Source organism: Physella acuta, unplaced genomic scaffold, assembly GCF_028476545.2.
Source record: "Physella acuta isolate Inbredline_101_S28 unplaced genomic scaffold, ASM2847654v3 ptg000677l, whole genome shotgun sequence".
Taxonomy (NCBI): Eukaryota; Metazoa; Mollusca; class Gastropoda; family Physidae; genus Physella; species Physella acuta.
In genome coordinates, this window is record NW_026732196.1 from 844,489 (window position 1) to 869,188 (window position 24,700).

At 36.5% G+C, this 24,700-nt stretch overlaps 1 protein-coding gene and 1 long non-coding RNA gene across 2 annotated transcripts in view; one reads left to right on the forward strand and one right to left on the reverse strand.

The window, feature by feature from the left end:
- LOC131949199 (multiple PDZ domain protein) overlaps positions 1 to 24,700 on the forward strand; it is a 335,233-nt gene that overhangs the window by 238,738 nt on the left and 71,795 nt on the right. The gene's annotated exons all lie outside the window — the stretch shown is intronic.
- On the reverse strand, positions 13,875 to 16,644 carry LOC131949175 (uncharacterized). Its single transcript, XR_009388128.1, has 3 exons — positions 16,470 to 16,644; positions 14,498 to 14,559; positions 13,875 to 14,055 (listed from the first exon to the last, which is right to left on the reverse strand). It is a non-coding gene; the product is annotated as an uncharacterized LOC131949175 (long non-coding RNA).

Here is a 24,700-nt window from a genome sequence, read left to right on the forward strand (position 1 = left end):
GGCTACTACTATTTATTCTTATTATATCTATTGATAATTGGTTTATTAAACAAAAAAAACAGCATTGGTCATGATGAAATGCGTAAGACATAAACTATTGCTATTGGTGCAGAAACTATATATAGTGCTAAGCAAATAAAGACAAGGTTGCAATGATTTACATTTTTTTAAAACGTCAATTTTTTTTTCGTATCACAAAATAATCAACTAGAGAAAAAAACTATTTCTCAGCATCAAATAAAGACATGTTAATGTTATTAATTAGGGACGTGGTTGTAGTAAATTAAAACGCTACCACTGTCATCCTATCTTCACTCATGCTAGATGGTGAACCATCATCTGCATCTGATGCCACAATTGACCAACACGATGGACATCTGTCACATTGTGTGTACCCAACAGTAAAACTCATCACACACTACTGTTGTAGTTTTTATTCTAGAAAATACTGTCAACATTGTCGGAGAGAAAATCTTCTCTCCAGATAGGTTAATTAATTTTGTTCCAGATATGTTAATTAATTTTGTTCCAAAGAAACCGGTAGAGTTGTATCAGATCTTGTAATACGATGACGCCGACGGTTATAATTAATATAGCGACACCAAAGTAACCAGCCGTTTGTGCCGTACGTCGAGGGTCATCTGCGCATGTCTTCTTTCTGGTGAAGGTCGAGAGGTCACGTGTGACGACACTGAGCTGTTTCTGGATCGTGTGGGCATCTTTCTCCGCTTGCTGGTGTGTTAGTGATCGTTTGCTGGAGCACTTGCATGGGCAGACGTGGCTGGAATTTCGTCGGACACATGAGTGACCGTCAGGGCCGGTCTGGAACCCGTCTGGGCATGCGCAGAAGTAAGATCCGGGCGTGTTGTGACAGCGGTGTTGACAGAGAGTTGTGTTGTCACATTCGTTGATGTCATGGCATGTTTTTTTGTCGGTGGTGTTGAGGTGGTAGCCGGTACGACACGTGCAGTAGTAGGAGCCGTTGGTGTTGGTGCAGTCGTGGTCACAGTCGTGGTGGTCATCTAGACATTCGTTGATGTCGTGGCAAGTTTTGTTGTCGGTGGTGTTGAGGTGGTAGCCGGTACGACACGTGCAGTAGTAGGAGCCGTTGGTGTTGGTGCAGTCGTGGTCACAGTCGTGGTGGTCATCTAGACATTCGTTGATGTCGTGGCAAGTTTTGTTGTCGGTGGTGTTGATATTGAAGCCGGTAAGACACGTGCAGTAGTAGGAGCCGTTGGTGTTGGTACAGTTATGATCACAGACAGTCTTGTTCTCGCATTCGTTGATGTCGTGACAAGTTTTCCTGTTTTTCTCCAAGATGTAGCCATCACGACATGAGCAGAAAAACGAGCCCTCGATGTTTGTGCAGTTGTGATCACAAACAGATCTGTTGACGCATTCGTTGATGTCGTGACAAGTACTATTGTCTGTTTTATCAAGGTAGTAACCGTTCCTACAAGTGCAGTAATAAGATCCGTTGGTGTTGGTGCAGTTATGACAACAGACAGTCGAGTTCTCGCATTCGTTAATGTCATGGCAAGTACTATTGTCTGTTTTATCAAGGTAGTAGTCGTTCCTACAACTGCAGTAATAAGACCCATTAGTGTTGGTACAGTTTTGGCCACATAACGATGGCTGGTCTAAACATTCATCTACATCATCACACAATGTCTTGGAACCATCTCTAACCTTGTATCCATGGTAGCACGAGCATTCAAACCCACCAATCGTATTATTACATTTATGTGAGCAGCAGCCCAATGTGCACTCATCCACATCAACACACGGGTCATTTTGCATGGTTATACCGTGTGAGCAGAAGGTGGGGGGCAGACGACACAGGTAGAAATAAGAAGAACTGCAATCATTGTCCATTAAACCTTGGTACACAGTGGAATTCTCCCACTGCATGCGGGCACAACACTGTTCTGGGTCGGCGTTTTCTTTACATTCTTTACTTGGCTCCTTTGAAGCCCAAACGTCACCTCCAAACGTCTCATTGTTCCAATCAAACTTCGGGGGTGTTAAATTCTTTTTGAAGTCTATCCACACACCTTTTCCTTCTGCTGCTACATTAGTGTTGTTTAAAATCTTCACAGCGGCCAAGTAGTCTTGTTGTGTGTCAAATGTCGCCAGAGATCCGTTCAGGCCATGACATTTTTTCTTGGACGTCGCCATGTTGAATTCTTCTGCCCCCAGCCCGAACAAGGCACCGTTTAAAAAGAAGTAGTAAGAGATTGGTTGTTTGAGTGTATCAAAGTGGTAGCCGGTCCGACACGTGCAGTAGTAAGAACCGTTGGTGTTGGTGCAGTTGTGGTCACAAAGACTTGAGTTGTCACATTCGTTGATGTCGTGGCATGTTTTGTTGTCAGATGTGTCTAGAAGATAACCAGCCCGGCACCAGCAGTAAAAAGATCCGTTGGTGTTGGTACAGTTGTGGTCACACCGTGGTGTTTGTTGCAAACATTGGTCCACATCCTGACAAGATGTATGGTTGCTGGCGTAGCCATGACGACACTGACACCCAAGTTTGGTGTCTGTGTGGACACACTCACACCTGGTACTGTTTAACCCCAGTTCACATTGACCTACCGCGCACACATCACACGTACATCCGCCACTGCTCCCAAGGGTAATGGTTCCAGCTGGATTTGTACATAAAAGAAAACAAAATGTGTGTTGGCTTAAGTAATGGCTTGATTCAGTCCAGTTCCAGTAGAATGTCCACTTCATACGTGTACATATGCAACATGGAGCAAAATAATTTGTTAGTAAACAATCAGCACCTGAAGGCCAGATATTTAAACTGAAATTTAGCGATGTATTTATTTCGTTTGATGCACCAATAAGGTCACTCCACACTCCCTTTCCCAGCCCATCTTGTCTTGAATAATTACAGATAGCCAACACGTAATCTAGATTAATATCACACCTTGTCAGTAATCTGTTTAATTGTATACACTCTTTATTAGCCTCGATTTGTGATCGGTTTTCTATAAAAAGCCCGAAGGTGTTGCTTATTTTCCAGAAATTGACGTTTTTGTCGGCCGTTGCTGCCCTCCATACATCTGAAAGAAAAATTGTAATGATATCATTCATGAACATATAAAATGTTATTGAAATAAAGGCTATATGCATGCGCTGAGTTTTCCCACAATAATATTTGAACAACTGTTTAGCTCACATAATGTCGTTGTGTTAAATCAGAGAACTGCGTATTATACATACATACATACATACATGCATACATACATGCATACATACATACATACATACATACATACATACATACATACATACATACAGACAGACAGACAGACAGACATACAGACATACACACACACACATACGCATAAATACACTCACATACGCAAACATACATACAGTCGGACAGATCGACGGACACTCACACACACCCACACACACATAAACACTTACGTAGAACGGCCACCACGACAATGACTACTATGATTGTAGCCGACATTCTCCCTGCCATCTCCAACTATACCTGTGTGGAGCATCACAAAACTTGTTTCTATAGCGGCGCCGTCCTTATATCCCACTCTGTATCCCATCTAGCTGTCAGATGTTATCTTGGTGATCTGGAACTCTACATGAGATCTATCCAATTAACTTCTGTCTCAACCAGTTAGTTTTGCTCTTGGCTTAATTAGTTTATTTTTTTCTTGAGTTAGTGATGATGTTTATCATCTTTCTAATCAAGAATACTAATTGTTTTTACATAATTAAATAGCCAAGCAACACGGCCGCCCCGTGTTTTAATTTACCTGCTTATTGGTATGGATGTCAAGCGGTCGTCGGGCAGGGGCGGAACTACAGTGCCGCCAGACCCCGCAATGGGGAGGGGGCGGGGGGCTCACCATTTAGGGGCCCACAGCCGACCATAATCAATTTATTTTTTATAGTTAAAAGAATTAATTTTCTTGCATTTTTGACGTGATGATTGTTAAGTAAAAAGATTACTGTAGCTGCGGTTGGATTATTTTTATTCTATAGACACCATCCGGTCCCACGCTCTTTTATATTCTTTTCCCTTTGTTTTTATACCATTATGAAAACAGAGTCCTCTTTCCTCTACAATCAAACACACGCTGTTGTCGGCAAAATCCTTTTGAAAAGAGGCCGCTAGAAATTAAGACGACTTTTGCTTCTTTATAGTGTTGGTTAGGGGCCCATAATCCATTGTGATTTTACAATGTAAAATGTAGGCCTACTTTATTTATTGGTAGAACTACTATACTGTACTATCCTGTATTCTACAAATAATCAAAAGAATATAATAACAATAATTTCGGTTGTATGTACGTTTATTTTTTTTTTTTTTTTGGGGTCATCCTTAAATGACCTCACGCTTTTTTTTTTGACGATTTTTACCTCCCCATCCCCTCCGTCACACATCTTCACAAAAAGCCAGCCCCCCCCCCCCCCCTGTTTTGTAAATAACAAACAGATCTACTACAGTAGTGATGCTATATAGTAGCTAAAATGCTGTTGCGTAAGAAAAATATATACATGAGCTGTAGTGTGAAAGATAGGCAAACTTTCAAAACACTTCCATGACTTATTTCCCTTTTTAAAATATTTAAATGGGGGTGCTTATAAGCTCATTTTAATAGATTTAGAAATGAGTATCCTATGTTCGTATTCTGTGTTTGAATATATATATATATACATATATATATATATATATATATATATATATATATATATATATATATATATATATATATATATACATATATATACATATATATATATATATATATATATATATATATATATATATATATATATATATATATATTTATTTATTTATTTATTTATTTATATAATCAAGGATCAGAAGCAGAGTCTGTTAATTTAAAATATTGTTCACGTAAACGATTGCTCTTTAAAAGTATCTTAAACGTTAAAGTTAGGGTAGTGGTTGATGTGACCCGGATGTTGAATTGTGAAGGTCGTAACACCACAGTAAGGCGTTGGTTGGATTTCTCTCGTAACGTGACCAAGCGTTAATGAACATTAAATGATTAATTGGCCACTAAAAAGTAATTAGACTCACACCATGATGTACAACGTTGTATCCTGGGTTTTTGTTTGCCTTTAATTATTTAACGCTAAACAGTACGTCATTGAATGTCAATTACTGTTCCAGAACAATCTCAGGCAAAATGTCTAGCTAAATGGTGTCTTATAAAATTTTGTCTAATAAAAATTTTTCTAACAAAATTGTCAAACAAAATGTTGTCTACATATTGGTGTCTATAAAAATGGTGTCTAACAAAATAGAGTTATCGCAAATGTCCATTAACGTCAGCCTCCACATTATAAGCTCACCTTTCGATGAAGTATGTTGAAAAACTCAGGGTATTTATTACAGTGTGTGCGGTATTCTCAGGGTATTTATTACAGTGTATGCGGTATTCTCGGGGTATTTATTACAGTATGTGCGGTATTATCATGGTATGCGGTATTGTCTAATTGAAGTCTAGTGGTACCTCAAGATAAGAGTTTCATTCCTTGTTAAGCGTGCACATACGTCACATTGTACGTATCTGAAAGCAGTTTTCCTAATTGAAATTAATTGAAATACCATTAATCCGTTATTTTTGCTACAATGTTTTTGAACAACAGTAATTGTATTTCCAAGCAAATCATATTGCATAATATCATGTAAAAATACAATGTAAAAAAATAAACTTTAAAATGGCTGACTTACGGAAGAAGCTGGTAGAGGTGTAGGGTAGATGGGATAGGCTGTGGAGCTACACTTGGTTCTCTCTTTCGATAACTGTAACTCACTTACTCGTTCCTCTCTTAATACTACACTTGGTTCCTAAACTTCATGAAACTCAACTAAACTTTATTGACCATAGCATTAAATACCACTTGTTATGACGCTAGTTTGGGTCAAGAAGATAGAGGTTAGCAGAAACAGACTATAGATAGTTGGGTAGAGAGACCAATGGACGTACATGACCGTTCACGTGGGACAGTCAGCTGACCACTGAGGCGTGGGCCAGTAGTGAGATCAGCGGCGGATTTGGTGTTAGGTGTTAGAGACGGTCTAGATGTGTAGGGCTATGTAACAGTTGATAATTAGTAAAGAGAACGGTCAGATAGGTAGATCTAGGAAACGGTAGACAGTAGTAGTAGAGAGTATAGAATAGACTTGTTAGGTAGGGAATTGATTTGATTGTTAATAAAGGACGTTTATCTTTTGGATCGGACTTGTGTGTGTTAATTCCAAACTACAACCAGGCTGGTATTATCTTCATCACCCCCACTCACACATCTGGGTTGTTGTTGTTTATCCCCCCCCCTCACAACTGGTGTGGCTGAAGATCTAATTCATCCCCTCACAACTGGTGGAGCAGCGGAAAATCATCTAAACCATCCCCCCCTCACACCACTGTACACTATTTTCCCTCCACTGGTCTTCGCTTTATTTACCACCTTTTCTTTATTTTCATCACAACCACCTGCAGACTGTTTTTACAAACCTGTCAAAAGATGTTTTTTTCTTCCTCCCTTTTAGAATCTTTCTTTTCCTCGAACTGCGAAACTATCTGATCCGTTTTCTCCATCGTCAAGTTTGCTGGTAATTTAAAGCTAAATACCGCTCACTAGATGGCTCGTAATTTAAAGCAAAATATCGCTCACTAGATGGCTCGTAATTCAAAACAAAATATCGCTCACTAGATGGCTCGTAATTCAAAACAAAATATCGCTCACTAGATGGCTCGTAATTCAAAACAAAATATCGCTCACTAGATGGCTCGTATATAAATAAAATAAATCTCGTATGTAAGATCAATCATATGTCGAGGTAAAACTGTATGCATGATTGTTTTATTCACATATAGTTACAATAAGGCTCATGTTTAATGCCAACTCAATACCAGTTGCTTTAAATACCTTAGTTTTTATCAATGAAGACATTATAATTTGGTGGAAACTTTCTAGAAAGAATTGGAAATCGGCTACTACTAATTATTCTTATAATATTTATTGATAATTGGTTTATTAAACAAAACAAAAACAGCATTAGTCATGATGCAGTGCGTAAGACATAAACTATTGCTATTGGTGCAGAAACTATATATAGTGCTAAGCAAATAAAGACAAGGTTGCAATGATTTACATTTTTTTAAAAGGTCATTTTTTTCGTATCACAAAATAATCAACTAGAGAAAAAAACTATTTCTCATCATCAAGTAAAGACATGTTAATGTTGTTAATCAGGGACGTGTTTGGAGTAAATTAAAACTCTACCACTGCCAACCTCTCATCACTCGTGCTAGATGGTGAACCATCATCTGCATCTGATGCCACGCTTGACCAACACGATGGACATCTCAACAGTAAAACTCATCACACACTAGTGTTGTTGTTTTAATTCTAGATAATACTGTCAACATTGTCGGAGAGAAAATCTTCTCTCCAGATAAGTTAATTAATTTTGTTCCAGATACGTTTATTAATTTTGTTCCAGATAAATTAATTAATTTTGTTCCAGATAAATTAATTAATTTTGTTCCAAAGAAACCGGTAGAGTTGTATCAGATCTGGTAATACGATGACGCCGACGGTTATAATTAGTAAAGCGACACCAATGTACCCAGCCGTTTGGGCCGTAGGTCGAGGGTCATCTGCGCATGTCTTCTTTCTGGTGAAGGTCGAGAGGTCACGTGTGACGACACTGAGCTGTTTCTGGATCGTGTGGGCATCTTTCTCCGCTTGCTGGTGTGTTAGTGATCGTTTGCTGGAGCACTTGCATGGGCAGACGTGGCTGGAATTTCGTCGGACACATGAGTGACCGTCAGGGCCGGTCTGGAACCCGTCTGGGCATGCGCAGAAGTAAGATCCGGGCGTGTTGTGACAGAGGTGTTGACAGAGAGTTGTGTTGTCACATTCGTTGATGTCGTGGCAGGTTTTGTTGTCGGTGGTGTTGAGGTGATAGCCGGTACTACAAGTACAGTAATACGATCCGTTATTGTTGGTGCAATTGTGTTCACAAAGACTCGAGTTGTCACATTCGTTGATGTCGTGACAAGTTTTGTTGTCGATGGTGTTGAGGTGGTAGCCGGTACGACATGTGCAGTAAAACGATCCGTTCGTGTTGGTGCAGTTGTGTTCACAAAGACTTGAGTTGTCACATTCGTTGATGTCGTGACAAGTTTTGTTGTCAGATGTGTCTAGAAGATAACCAGCCCGGCACCAGCAGTAAAACGATCCGTTGGTGTTGGTGCAGTTGTGGTCACACCAAGATGGTTCTTCCTGACATTCGTCGATATCTTGGTTGCTGGTGTAGCCCTGACAGTTACAATTGAGATTGTTTTTTTGTTCACACTCACACCTTGTACAGTTCAACATAGATGCGTTACACTTACACTGTCCGCTACCTACATCTTTGTTTTCAAACAACTTGCTTAAATAAAAACAGTGTTTGTGGCAACTGTTATCGCCTGTGCAATTAGAGAACACTGACCATATCATACCATTTTTACAGTGTAATTCATCAATGTTAATCAAATCTGAACAATTTCTATCCTGCTCTCCTAAATGACTGATAGATAAACTGAAATCATCATTTCTTTGTGGATGGCATTCTTCGTTTGGTTTTAAAAGTTCGTACCAAACTCTCATTTTTATCTCATTGGGTTCAGGTTCACTACAGACTGCCAGGGCTAAACTATTACCCTTCCCATAGGATCCATTTAATAATACTGTGCAATTCCGGCTAAATCTTCTGTTTGTTCTAAGAATCTCGAAAGTGTTGTCCGATTTGAAGAAAATGGAGATTGCGTAGTCTTCTGCCTTGGAGACAACTGTTACAAGATAAAAAAAACATTTCTAATATCAATTTATCTTGGCTAACATTAGTCACCTCATATAACGTTACTGAACTAAGGCATGTAACAGCACACGGGACCTCTGTGGCGCTGGGTTGTCGCAACAGTACCATGTAAAGGACAGTTACTGTAGAGTAACAGACATATCGGTGTACTGTATCAAACACGTGAGTAAGATTTACAGACATACTGCTACACACACATACATGATATACATATATAGACTACACCTTACTTACATAAAAAGGCCACCACGACAATGACTACTCTTATTGTAGCCAACATTCTCCCTGCCATCTCCAACTATACCTGTGTGGAGCATCACAAAACTTGTTTCTATAGCGGCGCCGTCCTTATATCCCACCCTGTATCCCATCTAGCTGTCGCTGTTGTTATCGTCCTCATGCACCAATCAGCGTATCTCTGCAGGAAACTGTAGACCACACTTGGTGCTGACTACCGTAATTGTAGCTTCACTACAGGCTTGATTCGTTTAAACGTGTTGTTGGCTTGTGTGATGAATATGTCTGTAATCAAGAATGATAATTGTTTCTACATAATTAATCATCGTGATTTCACGGGCATATCGTGTTTTTGTTCACCTGTTTGCCGGGTTGATCTGATTTTTTTATGGACACAGTTAAACGAGGATAGGTTATGTTTAACTTAAGATTTACGACACTAAAGTGTACTCAACTTTATTTAGGCTGACCAAACTTTATGTTGACTAAACTTTAAGTTGACTTAAGTTTAGGTCCAGTTTAGGTTATCGATAATTTAATTCACGCGATCTGTAGTATAGTTTAAAGTTAAGTTTCTGTGTTTTTAGTTGAAGTGTTGGATGTTAACTTTACCCTTATGTGGGATGTACCTGTGGATGTTGTATGTAGTTGACTTGACCCTAATGTTGGAAGTACTTGACTTGACCCTAATGTTGGATGTACTTGACTTGACCCTGCTGATGGATGTACTTGACTTGACCCTAATGTTGGATGTACTTGACTTGACCCTGCTGATGGATGTACTTGACTTGACCCTGCTGATGGATGTACTTGACTTGACCCTAATGTTGGATGTACTTGACTTGACCCTGATGTTGGATGTACTTGACTTGACCCTGCTGATGGATGTACTTGATTTGACCCTAATGTTGGATGTACTTGACTTGACCCTGCTGATGGATGTACTTGACTTGACCCTAATGTTGGATGTACTTGACTGGACCCTGATGTTGGATGTACTTGACCCTAATGTTGGATGTACTTGACTTGACCCTGCTGATGGATGTACTTGACTTGACCCTAATGTTGGATGTACTTGACTTGACCCTGCTGATGGATGTACTTGACTTGACCCTGATGTTGGATGTACTTGACCCTAATGTTGGATGTACTTGACTTGACCCTGCTGATGGATGTACTTGACTTGACCCTAATGTTGGATGTACTTGACTTGACCCTGCTGATGGATGTACTTGACTTGACCCTAATGTTGGATGTACTTGACTTGACCCTGCTGATGGATGTACTTGACTTGACCCTGTGGATGTTGTATGTACTTGACTTGACCCTAATGTTGGATATGGGGCGTGAAACACCAGCAAACAAAAAAATGTGGAATTTCTCTAGTCACATGACCGTGCGTTAATGAACATTCGATTATTAATTAGCCATCAACAAGTAATTACTCCATGGTGAACCGCGACCTAACTCGAAGTTTTGGATTGCCCTCAATTATTTAAAGCTAAACAACACTTGCCTCTTAAGCATTTAGTGTACTAGAACAATCTCAGGCAAAATGTCGTCTAGCAAGATGTTATCTATCAAATTGGTGTCTTTCGAAAAAACAACAAAATGTTATCTGTCCAAATGTTTAACAAAATGGTGTCTAATAAAATGTCTTATAAAGTTTATTACATTAAAATGTTAAAATTCAATTTTTAAAAATGTTTTTTTTTTAATGCAACCGTGTGAAAAATGTAATTTCACACCGTCAAAGCCTCCCCCTCCCACTCGCCACGAAACGCCAAACCGCCAGAGCGTGACGTCATGGAAATTTACGGACAACCTGTTATTGACTTAAAACGTCCAAAACCCTGCCCATGTAACGTAACTGTGAAACGATTAAATAATAACCAAGTTACTTCCCTTAGCTTGTACCACTCATCACTTGAGTGTTATTTTAAAGAATTCTCTGGTTATTTCCCCTCGTCTTTTAGTTGAACAGTCTTGTATATACACGGGGATCTGTTTTATCGTATTGCCTTGGGTTTAATATATTCCTTGAGCAATCACTTGATGCTAAGTCACGTAAATTAATTTTAATACTTGTACGTGTTCCACCTATGTTGAGAGCATTGGTTCATGTTAAGCGTACAAAACATGCAACATTTTTATCATGTCAGAGTCCGATCGATTCTACTTGTACAGCCTTAGCTCTTGTTTTACACAGGGGGTGGGGGGGGGGGGGGGGAATCACCTTGGTGTTTTTGGAATTATTTTTTCAAAAAAAAAATTTCAATTCGAAAAACAAGTTTTCAAAATATGTTAAGAGTTTGTTTTGATTTGTTTTGTTTGTTTTTTATTTAAAAATAAAAACATGTTTTAGTGGTAGCTAAAATAAAATGCGATAGTTGGGTGTCAAGAATTGGTAGCTGAGTTATGGTTGTTTGACTCAAGCAGTTTTCACCCTCTCGTATACGAAGGTAGCTGAGTTATGGTTGTTTGACCCAAGCAGTTTTTACCCTGTCGTATACGAAGGTAGCTGAGTTATGGTTGTTTGACCCAAGCAGTTTTTACCCTGTCGTATACGAAGGTAGCTGAGTTATGGTTGTTTGACTCAAGCAGTTTTTACCCTCTCGTATACGAAGTAAAGAGGAAGTCTGTGTGTCTGTCTGTGAACTTAAGTACCGTTTCAGTTATGCTGACGAAACCTCAGGTATTGGGCTTGTAAGTTGTTAAAGTAGCTTACCAAGTTCTCGCTCCGGTAGTTGCCAGCTGGCGTTTTTTTGTTTTTTTCAAACCAAATGTGAATATTTTTTATTTATTTTTTTTAAGTTATGAAATCTACTTTCGTTTTTGGAATAAAAAAACTCCGACAATAAGTTGTTTTAAGTAAATTAAGTTTAAAATAACACACACACACAAATATATTATATTTTATATAGATCTAGATAGATCTAGAATACAACCTGTATAATAATAATACATCTATAATCTATATAAAATATGATATTTATAGGCCTAAAAGATTTCAATCGTAAATCTGAAATCAAGCCTAATTTAATTAATAAATATATATAGCCTAGATCTAGAGTCTAGATTTCTAGATCTAGAATTCTATATCTAGATCTATGACTTAAAAAAAAACCCTCTTGAAAATTCCGACTTAGACAGTAACATACGACATACAGGATTTATTTTTAATTTATAGACTCAAGAGTAGTCTAGAGATCTAGATTCTAGATCTAGTTTCTTTTATTTTACAGTGTAGTTGAGTGGAATTAATTACTAAATTACTAAATAGGCTATTTACTTTAAGACAGGTAGACTAGAATATGTTCAATATCAATTTATATATAGAATCTAGATTATTCTAGATCTAGTGAAGTTTAGTGTAGTCTTGTTGTAGAACTTAAGAACTAAATCTAGAGTGTAGGCAACTGTAGTAATTTAGATCTAGAATCTAGTACTGTGTGACGTCATTTTAGGGGGTGGGGGTCTGGCTTTTTGTGACGATGTGTAGGGGGAGGGGGGGGGAGGTAAAAATCGTCAAAAAAATGCGTGACGTCATTTATAGATGACCCCCATGGAGAAGATCCACACAGAAACAGTTGAAGGAAAGGGGCCTAACATTCAAACAGGTAGAGGTACCAACATGATTTTAGAGATTATGTAGATATACATATATATATATATATAGGGGGAGGGGTAGAGAGAGAGAGGGTTCATCTGTAAATTGCATCACACATTTTATGATGATTTTTACCTCCCCCTCATAAAGGAGGGCAGTAAAAAGAAGAATGTATGATAGCTGGGTAATCCTAATTTATATAATCAGATTATTGTGGTAAATAAAAGTCAACATATCTAGCCTAACAAAATGCCATGAATTTAAAATATATATTATGACTTAGAGAAAGTTTGGTGAAATGGAAATATCTGCAAATTTGATTTATTGATGATGTGTAACTTGTTTATATTATTCCTTTGGAGCTGATATTAATAAAAAGTTAATGAAATTATAGAGTTTTATCCAATTGATGTTTCTAAAGCCTTGCATGAACTTAATTTAAATATATTTAGCTGCCCAGGCAAAAAACCCAATGAATTTTCCAGAATTGGCTTGTCGTTTGACCGATGGTAACAAAGAGAATCACCTAGGATCTTCGCTGATAAGAAAATCTGAAGACATACCTTATTCTTCTATATCTAAATGTGATTTGTCTAATGAAAATATTTATTCAGAGACAATTGCTAAAGATATTTTACCATTATTTCAAACATCATCTTCTGAAATGTTTTCTATCTCTAAACCTTCCACAATTTCTTCAAGTTTCAAGAGATATTTTAACATCATTGCCTACTTCCCACAGTTCTTATGTTCAAAATTAGCAATTTTCTGAGAAACAAAGTAATAATAAATTTGTACCCAGTGTTTTAGTTTCAGCTCCATTAAAATTTAATAAACCAATCAATTTCAAAATTAAATGTTTCTTATCCCATATGAAAGTAGTCTGTTTTATTTAAGAAAAATCACCTTTAAAAAAATTTAATGTTTGAATGTCAATAAATTGTTGACATGGACTGGTTTGCGGGTAAGCTTTTATACTTAGTGTACAATAAAGATTCAGTTTTGATGTCAATATAGTTGCTTCTGAAAGAATTAAACTATAAACAATAGCATTTATATTAATATCTCAATGGCAGTTCAGTATACTTTCATCATTGTTTTCAAATAACAAAACAGAACTACAGTTTTAAAATTGAAAAAAAAAATGAAAATAATTTCATAAATGGATGGTTTTTTAATTACTTAAAACAGAAGATGCATCAATACAGCATTACAATGTATATGATTAATATTTCTTTTCATGGACAATCATCATTTAAATTCTTCATTAAAAGTTAAATTCAGCTTCCTTGTGTCTAAAAATCCACATCCATGCTGTTCCATTTACCTAGAAATTAAATAAATAATATTTTTAACAACTTTCTGTAATATGAAAAAATTAATCATTGATTAAAACAGACAGCCAATATAGCAGTTGAATTAAAATTCACCTGTTTCTGTGACATTTGCATGTAAAATTAGAGTGTTCAGAGGTATATACCCAGCCACCTTTAATTTCCTTATCTTGAGCCAGGTACTCATGAGAGCTGGTACTCATGAGACTTAGGACATCATACCAGGACTAAAACCAGGGATCTGAACTCTTATCTTTTAGGATAGAAATGTGAAAGCTACTGTCTGACAGTCCCACTATCAAGCCATACATATTAATACTTACAGTATATAATCTTAGTAGCAACATATTCTTTAAGAATTAGAACACTGAATCGATTTCAAACTTGGGCTTAAGCTGAAAAATGGCTTATTATAAAAAAAAAAATTCAGCTCACCTTTAGTTCAAGATCAGCACCAATAGCCACAGTAAAGTGTGAGAAAATTGCTTGCCAAGTACCTAGGGAATTTAAATATAATAAATTATTAAGTTTATCCATATATTATATTAAAATAATTATTTAACTAATATGAGATATTAATATATATATATATATATATATATATATATATATATATATATATATATATATATATATATATATATATATATATATATATATATATATATTTATAAAAGGTTTAATTTATTGTAAAGGTTCAGTTTTCTATCTACTTAGCTTGTCTTAAAAACTAAAATATCTGGTTTACAGTTAACCATATCTTAACTATTACAAAACTATTAGTTTCATTTTCATTACTTGTAACTAAAAATTGTAGTCAATAGATCTAAAACTTAATTCTATTAACAGCTAACTGTAACCATACTGACTCTGACCAATTCATTAATTTTTGTACCCTGTAATTCATTAATAATTAGGCTTATACTAAAAGGCCGAAAGTTATCAATTGTAGATTTTATAGTCCCTGGTCTAGACTAACAAGACTAGCCTACAAGTCTAATAGTACTAATACACATGATCTAGTTTATAAGTTTACTACTAGGCAACTTGCTAGAAGACTAGTACTTAACCAAACTTTAACTTGCTAAAAATAAAAGGGCCTAATACAATAATAGATGGCCTAGTAATACTTTTTTTTTACTGTGCTACTAACACTGCTTTTGGTACTATTACTATGACTAACTAACTACTAACTAAACTCTATTGTAGCTTGATGGAGATCTATCATCTTGCTCTTCTAGTAGTCTACACTACTTACTACTTAGAAAAGTAGTAGCACTACTGTAACAATTTCAAACTAAATTTAATCTATATATTACTAGATCTACTCATTGCAACACTGTAGTCTGATAAGTCTGTAAGCCCTAAATGTATCTAGATCTAGACCTAGATTCTAGTCTAATTTAGTTTCAGTCTAGTTATTAGTACCTACACTCTACAATAGTCTACAGTACTCTACACTACACTCTACTACTACTGTAATCACTCTACTGGCTACTGATCTAGATCTAGTAAATAGCTAGAGTAGATCTAGTCTAGATTCTAGATATAAAAAAAATTAATTTAAAATTAAAAACAGGTTAGCCTTACTAGGCATTACTAGATCTAGCTCTTACTAAACTTAACTAATAACTAGGGTAGGTTTTACCTAAACTAGATCTAATCTAGAGTCTAGATCTAGAATCTATCTAGATCTACTAGATTCTCTAGATCTAGATTTTAGATCTAGATCTAGGGCCTACCATACTACCATCTGCAACTAGAATCTAGATCTAGATCTATTCTACTATCTCGATCTAGATCTAATCTAGTAATACTATCTAAAGTATCTATCTAGCCATCTATCTACAAGCTACTTCTAATTAATAACTAATATATAATAGGCCTACTTCTAAAATATTAAACAGTAGGCCTAATCACTGAGTAATCAGTACTAGAGTCTAGTTCAGTAATCTAGCTAGATCTAGATCTATTAACATTGTTGTCTAAGTTCTAGATATCTAGATCTAATATCTAGATCTAGAATCTAGATTCGATTAATAACTTAATAAGTATTAAGTAAGTCGTAGGCTGAGTGAGACTGGAAGTCATCCTCATTTTCCTGTTGTTTTAGTTTTTACCGTCATCCTTTTCTTAATATTTTTAATATTTTATCTAGATCTAGATCACTAAAATACTAGATCTAGAATCTAGATCTAATATATTCTAATTCATGAACTTATACTCTTAGAACTAGATTAAAGCAATGTAGATCTTAGTAGGTAGAATCTAGATCTAGATCTAGTCTAGGTCTAGACCTCTAGGTCTGGGAATCTTAAGTCTCGTAGCAAAGACTGAGTAGAGTCAGAGTAATGTCCCCTAGACTTGGACAAACTATCAACAAAAGAAATAAAATCAATATACTTACCGCCACAAAACTTTTATATTCAAAAATGCATACACATGTGTTTGTTCCCATCCATATGAACAAAACAGCGTTGAAAGTTTTTACAGTTGTTGCATTTCTGGAACGTTTGATGATTTTGAAATCTTGAAGCGGGACCTACTAACAAATAGCCGCCATGTTTTTTTGTTATCAATGGGAAACCCCGTTCACAACCATTGATTTAGTTCGAAAACTTTTATCTCTCCCTGGCTAACCAGACACGAATTAACGCGAGAAAGAACGATAAACTTACAAGTTCTATAGGTATTATATCAAATTTCCAGTATTGTATTAATTTTTGTTTACGATTTCCAATAACCGGAAGTGGTTCTTGCTCAACTTCCTGTTTCTGAATAGCCTATAACTTAAATTTAGGTGGACGAAATGTCTTACATAAGTATTACATTTTATAGCATGTTTCTGTCAAATTTTGACAGATTTCTGATTACCGGAAGTGCTATCGTACTGTATTTTCGTGGCAACTAGTTAACTTGAGTATTGTTTCAGTTAGTAAGACGAATTTTCATATATAACTATAAAATCTTAGACTTGTATTAATGTCTATTTCCGCTACCTTCCCCCCAACTGTTATATAAGAATAAACGAGAACATTTACCATTTACGGGGGATCACTCCCGTTTTTTTAAAATTCTGCTTTAGATGGTTTGATTAAAACTATTTTTGTTGTAAAAAAAAAATTTTTTTAACAAAATGAGTTTCTTAACTACAAATGTATTGGGTTTTTGTTTTCATTATACCGCCATTATTAGTAACGAGGTATAGCCTTGTGTTTTCCTAAGGCAGCCAGTTTTCCTAAGGCAGCCAGTTTTCCTAAGGCAGCCAGTTTTCCTTAGAAAGCCAGTTTTCCTAAGAAAGCCAGTTTTCCTTGCTTTATATAAATCTAAATGTGTGTAATCTTGGTGTGTCGGTAGATTTAAATTGACATTGTCAGTTTTGTATTATTGGTTTTATTGGTTTGTTGAACCACAACACTAGGGACCTCTACTGTTAGAGCCTAATGGAGGAGATTATAAACACGTCCACTGTTTCGAGATCCGAAATTTAGGGCTCATACAAGTTATGTTTCTAAATCCGTTATCGCTCACAAAAATTATGTTTCGAGATCCGAACGTCGGGGCTCACAAAAGGAATGTTTCGAGATCCGAACGATAGCGCTCACAATAAGAATGTTCATGGCCTCGATCGATTAATTAATCTGTTTAATTTTTCAACACTGGCCAGAAACATTATGTTTTAATGATTATTGCATCAAACGACGAGTTGTTACATGAGACGGTACTCGAACATACGAACCACTACTGCATTCAACGATCAATACGACTAGTTTGTTGGGGTTTCGGTCACCACTGTCAGATTTACAAAGGCACACGCGAATGTTTTATTTATTTAACAATCTTTTATTTTGTTCATCGTGAATATTTTGGTAGTGTCATTTTTTTTAAAGCTGAACCATTGCTGGTGTTTTTAATACCGTCACTGTTAGATTTAAAAGGCGCGTATTCATTAATCAGCTTCAGAACAAAGTTTTATTTCTTTGTCAACTTTATATTGAGTCATTGTTTACATTTTAAAAGTCTCATTTTTTTTATTTCAGCTGATTACCGTTGTTTATTGAATCAGAATAAACAAATGTAGTATAGATCCTTGATTGATCTATGGGACCAATGTTTTTATATTGTGTCATGTTTTGTTTTGGTTGAAGATTCAGTTCAATGGGAATCTGGGCCCTGTAGTACAATGTCGGGGTAAGAAATGTCTGCTGTTTTGGGGGGTTTAGTCTAGGGTTTTGGTGAGGGTGGGGCATGTGTAGTGTGGCGTTTGATGGGGGTGGGGTATGTGTAGCGTGGAGTGTGTTACGTGACGTATGTGGTACAGTGGGGTGGGTATGACGTAGAACATGGACCAGCTGATACTTTTCTTTCGATATAAACGTTACCCGGGACCTTTTAAAACAGTGACCTTCAGTTAACAAACGATTCAACAATGGCCTTCAGTTAACCAACGATTCCACAATGACCTTTAGAACAGTGACCTTCAATTAACAAAGGACTCCTCAACTGACAATTTAGGACAATGACCTTCATTTAATACTCGCATTGCATCATGGTTAGCTTCTCAATACACAATTTAGCGCTCAAAGACGAATGTGTTTAAAGTAAACAAACTTAACAACCAAAGCCAATGTTCTGGACAGTGCTTATAAACCAACGAGATCCGTGTACGGTCAGATATTATTGTTTGGCTAGCCCAGAGTCTAATTTCAATCAATTCCAATTCAAAAAATATGAGTATTACAATTGTTAATTTTATATTAAGTCAAGAAGCCATTTTATATTAAGTCATGAAGCCATTTTATATTAAGTCATAAAGCCATTTTATATTAAGTCATGAAGCCATTTTATATTAAGTCATGAAGCCATTTTATATTAAGCCAAGAAGCCGTTTTATATTAAGTCGTGAAGCCATTTTATATTAAGTCCTAAAGCCATTTTATATTAAGTCATGAAGCCATTTTATATTAAGTCATAAAGCCATTTTATATTAAGTCATGAAGCCATTTTATATTAAGTCATGAAGCCATTTTATATTAAGTCATGAAGCCATTTTATATTAAGTCATGAAGCCATTTTATATTAAGTCATGAAGCCATTTTATATTAAGTCATGAAGCCATTTTATATTAAGTCAAGAAGCCATTTTATATTAAGTCATGAAGCCGTTTTATATTAAGTCATGAAGCCATTTTAGATTAAGTCATGAAGCCATTTTATATTAAGTCATGAAGCCATTTTATATTAAGCCAAGAAGCCGTTTTATATTAAGTCGTGAAGCCATTTTATATTAAGTCCTAAAGCCATTTTATATTAAGTCATGAAGCCATTTTATATTAAGTCATGAAGCCATTTTATATTAAGTCATAAAGCCATTTTATATTAAGCCAAGAAGCCATTTTATATTAAGTCATGAAGCCATTTTATATTAAGTCATGAAGCCATTTTATATTAGGTCATGAAGCCATTTTATATTAAGTCATGAAGCCATTTTATATTAGGTCATGAAGCCATTTTATATTAGGTCATGAAGCCATTTTATATTAGGTCATGAAGCCATTTTATATTAGGTCATGAAGCCATTTTATATTAGGTCATGAAGCCATTTTATATTAGGTCATGAAGCCATTATGTTGCACTCCTACGCCTGTGCCGGAACAATTGGTTTTCTTAACTTCTCAAGAAGAAAACGGCTCAGGTTGTAGATATCAGGGACAATGACCGCCCCCGCCACCATCACTAGAGTCGCCGCTCCTATAAAGCCAAAGCTGATGGCGGATGGTCGTGTATCCACTGCGCATGTCTTGAGCCTGGTGTAGGAAGACAAGTTCCGGGTCTTTAGTCTGAGATTTTTCTTTATCCCCTCGACGTTCTTTAGCGTCTCGGTCAAGGTCAAGGTCAGGGTCTTAGTCCCACACCTGCAGGGACACATGTTGACCGAGGACTTCTGGACACATGAGTGACCGTCAGAGGAAGTCTGGAACCCGTCTGGGCATGCGCAGAAGTAAGATCCGGGCGTGTTGTGACAGCGGTGTTGACAGAGAGTTGTGTTGTCACATTCGTTGATGTCGTGGCAAGTTTTGTTGTCGGTGGTGTTGAGGTGGTAGCCGGTACGACACGTGCAGTAGTAGGAGCCGTTGGTGTTGGTGCAGTCGTGGTCACAGGCGCTGAGAGCGTGAAGACACGCTTGACCGATTAGGGTAGGACTGGTTTTTGTATCGGGCTGTGTTCCTGATGTTCGGTTGGTTGTGTTGTTGGCTAGATTACTAGATGTGCTGTTGGCTAGATAACCTGTTGTGCTGTTGGCTAGATTACTAGCTGTGCTGTTGGCTAGACAGCTAGCTGTGCTGTTGGCTAGATAGCTAGCTGTGCTGTTGGCTAGATAGCTAGCTGTGCTGTTGGCTAGATAGCTACTTGTGCTGTTGGCTAGATAACTGGCTGTGGTGCTAGCTGTATGGCTGATCAAATTATCACCAGATTTATACTCACACATAAAATAATATTTTTCCCCGCAGGATCTGTCCCTTACACCCATGTACACGTGATTTGACCAACGCATGATGACACAGCAAGCATCAACATTGTTACCTGACTTATCGCATACACCGTTAGGGTTATCACTACCCCAAACAGCAGCGTCAAATAGTTCATCCTCCCAAGAAAACGTTCCATTTTTCAATGAAACCACCTTGATTTGTATCCAGATCTCTGACTCGGCTGCTCGTAGTGTGACGTTTAGCTCATCTGTCACCTTTCTGTACTGGGCGTTGGTAGCGAAGAAGGCGAGGGTTCCGTTTGAGGACGCGCATGCGCGTTTGGCCTCTGAGAATGTTCGGTCTTTGTTAACAAACTGAAAACGTGTGCCGTTGCGATTAAAAGACTGACTCTCTGTAAAACAGCTACCTGTGTAAAAGTATATAATTTGATTTTAATTTGCGTGGTATCAGTGTTAATTGCTTTAAAATACAACATTGCTTATTGTGAACAATGGTAGATCTAATGGGTCGGTATCATTTTTTGTTCTTAAATCAATGTCTGTTTGTTTGTTTGTGTGTAGGTTTGTGGTCTATTAGGAGAGAAGTTTCAGCTGTCTACTGGCAAAAAACAATGTATGCCCTTGCTCTCTGTATCTATAATTTCTGACTGTCTACAACAAAAACACCCGTGTCAGTAAAAAAAAATCGAACACTTTTACAATTTCATCAAAGGAAAGAAAATAATGTTTAGTTTTGTAATTTTAGCATATTTAAAAACTGTTTTTTTATCTCGTTTAATTTGAATATGATATTTTGTAAATGTTTACACAAATAGTTTTTAAAACATATATTAGACAAATCAGTGGGATGTGTGGTTTCAGGTTAGTGAAACCGCTATGCTTTATGTTTGAATTCATTAAAAATTAATGAAGTTACGTGACAGAAAACGCGTGAATTATTTAATCACGAGTATAATCATCATCAGTATAATAACATTTTATTCGCTGTTGCCAATGTTAGGTATACTTTGAAGTATGTTTTTATGTACATTAACTAATCTGACCAGCGCCGTCATCAACTGGGGTGTAATTATGTTTTTGTTTAAGCTTTCATTAGCAAGAAATTAATTGATGGGTTACATATAAGGAACGTGAAATGTGATACTCACCCCAAAAATGTGGTACTCACCCCAAAAATGTGATACTCACCCCAAAAATGTGATACTCACCCCAAAAATGTGATACTCACCCCAAAAATGTGATACACACCCTAAAAATGTGATACTCACCCCAAAGCCAAATGACGACGACGAAGCGAATCCAAGTGGTTGAATAACACGAAAACATTTTCTTGAAAATAAAAGATAATCAAGTTTAAAACCACAAGCAGCTAAAATATATTTTTAGAAAGTATCATTTTTTATCATTCCATTTGCCTGTAATCTAAGAGTGGGTCTTAATTTACCATTACCCATAGATAGCAGTAACTATGTTAGGACCTCATCTTAGCGTACCGAGTTCGAGTCTAGACGGCTCTAACATAAATTTATGTACTGCTTGTAAAATGCAAAGCGATGCCTTTTTTATTATAATTAAAGTATTCACATTATATAAAGTTTTACAATATCTGATTCTTAGAATTACCCGAAATTAAAAGTTTAAACGTAACAAGCATTCATTTACTTGCCTGCAGTTTAAAATAACCCTAACCCTAATCCTAACAATTATTCAGTTACTTGCCAATAGTTTGACATAACCCAAATCCTAAACAAACATTCAGTTACTTGCCTGCAGTTTAAAACGCCTTAAATAAAACGCTGAACTAAAATCTGCTTTCAAACCATCTGATGGACCGTGTTTCTAAATGTTAACGACGTTGCCACTAGATGCTTTAATGACGTAACCGCGTGATGTCTAGTGACGTAGCCACAACATGTCGACCACGTCACGTGAACATAATTATCGCCCCACTCCGCAGCGTGACTCTTGTGTATCACGTGCCATTAAAGCAGTTCACGCCCATTTAATGAACCCCCCCCCCCCCTCCTTCCACACACTTAAAACAATAATTATTCTTCTGCAATCAGTGTAGATCAAAATGCGCTGAAATGCCCAATATTGTAACATCATTTGTTCATTTGATTCGGGTTTCCTTTAACCTTTTATGTTTCTGCCCCTAGCTTAATGGCGAGGGAAACCATTTGTTTTTAAGGTCAGTGACCTTGGAGCCATGAAATTAAGAGAATTATTCTAGAAATAGCGTCATACAACAAACAGACATTGGAATATATCGGAGAGTTATTAAAATACGTTGGACTTCAGAATACAGTCATTTGAGTAAACATTAGGATACAATGGTCGGTCATTTGAATACATCGGACAGTCATTTGAATATATCGGACAGTCGTTAAAATACAACGGACAGTCGTTAGAATACAGTGGACAGTCGTTAGAACACAACGGACAGTCGTTAGAATACAACGGACAGTCGTTAGAATACAGCGGACAGTCGTTAGAATACAACGGACAGTCGTTAGAATATAACGGACAGTCGTTAGAATACAACGGACAGTCGTTAGAATACAGTGGACAGTCGTTAGAACACAACGGACAGTCGTTAGAATACAACGGACAGTCGTTAGAATACAACGGACAGTCGTTAGAATACAACGGACAGTTATTAAAATACGTTGGACTTCAGAATAGACAGTCATTTGCGTAAATCGGACATTAGAATACAGTGGACAGTCATTAAAATACAAATAAATATAAAGTGATAAACTTTATTGAACCCCGTTTGTTTATATTTAAAATGACAAAATTTACTGACTCCCCCCCCCCCTCCTTTGGTTATATTTAGAATGAGAAAAAAATGTCTGACCGCAAACATGCGAGGATTAGACCACGGGGTTTATACGAGTACTAATCTGTTTGATGTCCCGTGTTGTATTTTGTTGTTACTCACCAAATCAGGCGTCAGTCGTGTAACCACAAAGGCACGATGTCATTCAGGTTTATGACTAGCTGAAGTATCCATTATTCACATGTTACTTCAACTTCCAATCTTTAATTTATCCCAGCCAGAATCTTCAAAACCACGCATATGTCTATTTTTAGCACTCTCGAGCAAGCTATTCATACGTATATTTTTTTAAGACGAGTTATTCGTCAAGTAATACTAGTTTCTATTTAACACACTTGGGGCAAAATAGCAATAAATGATCACTTTGAAGACTGAACTATACACAACACCACAGTGTCACTGCCTGTCGTCTGCTCAGACTGTGGCAACCGCACACCTTCTTTCAATTATTTCAACAAACTAATCACTTCATTATATCACAGCATGATTCATTAGTTTGCCAATCACTGAGCTGTGAAGTGGAGCCACTAATTTAAAAAATCATCAACATAAAACATTTTAAGATTGCTTATTTAATTGAGTCGAATTATGTTGGTTCATACCAAAGCGTGTAAAAAAACTGCAGACACCAAAAGCAATACAAACGCTACACAGTAATACATTTTAACTACAGCTGATGGTGCTTTTTGTTATTTTTTACTGGTGATTTATTTTTAATTGTTTTCAATAGCGTATCTATTGTAACACATGTGTTTACTGGTAGTACTGTAATACATGTGTTTACTGGTAGTACTATACTACATGTGTTTTACCTAATGAACTGCAATACATTTGTTCAACCATAGCCTTTATAACTATAGCTAAATATAGAATCACGTGATGTCTACGTTTGTATGACTTATTAACACACCATAGTTCTGCTTATGTACACTGTATACAACATCACAACATGTATATTTGTTCAGTGGTTCTGCTATAGGCACCCAATACCAGATGTGACGTTTCTAACAAAGATCATAAGTCTCGCTCTATAATACCCTTCTGTTGCTTCTAACATACAATAACAGTTCCCTAGAGTAGTCCTTGTTTGGTGTTCTTACAAACCTGAGCTTAGTTGAGCCATTAAGCTTGACGTTCAGCACTCACAAAAACATCGGATTAACGCTGAGCCATTCGTTGGATTAAACCTTATTACAATATTTCTTATTAAATTTTCAAAATCATTTTTTAAATCGCAAAATACATTAATAAAAATGTGAATAATTTTAACACAAAGAAAAAGTTTGGTTTTCAAAAAAAAATCC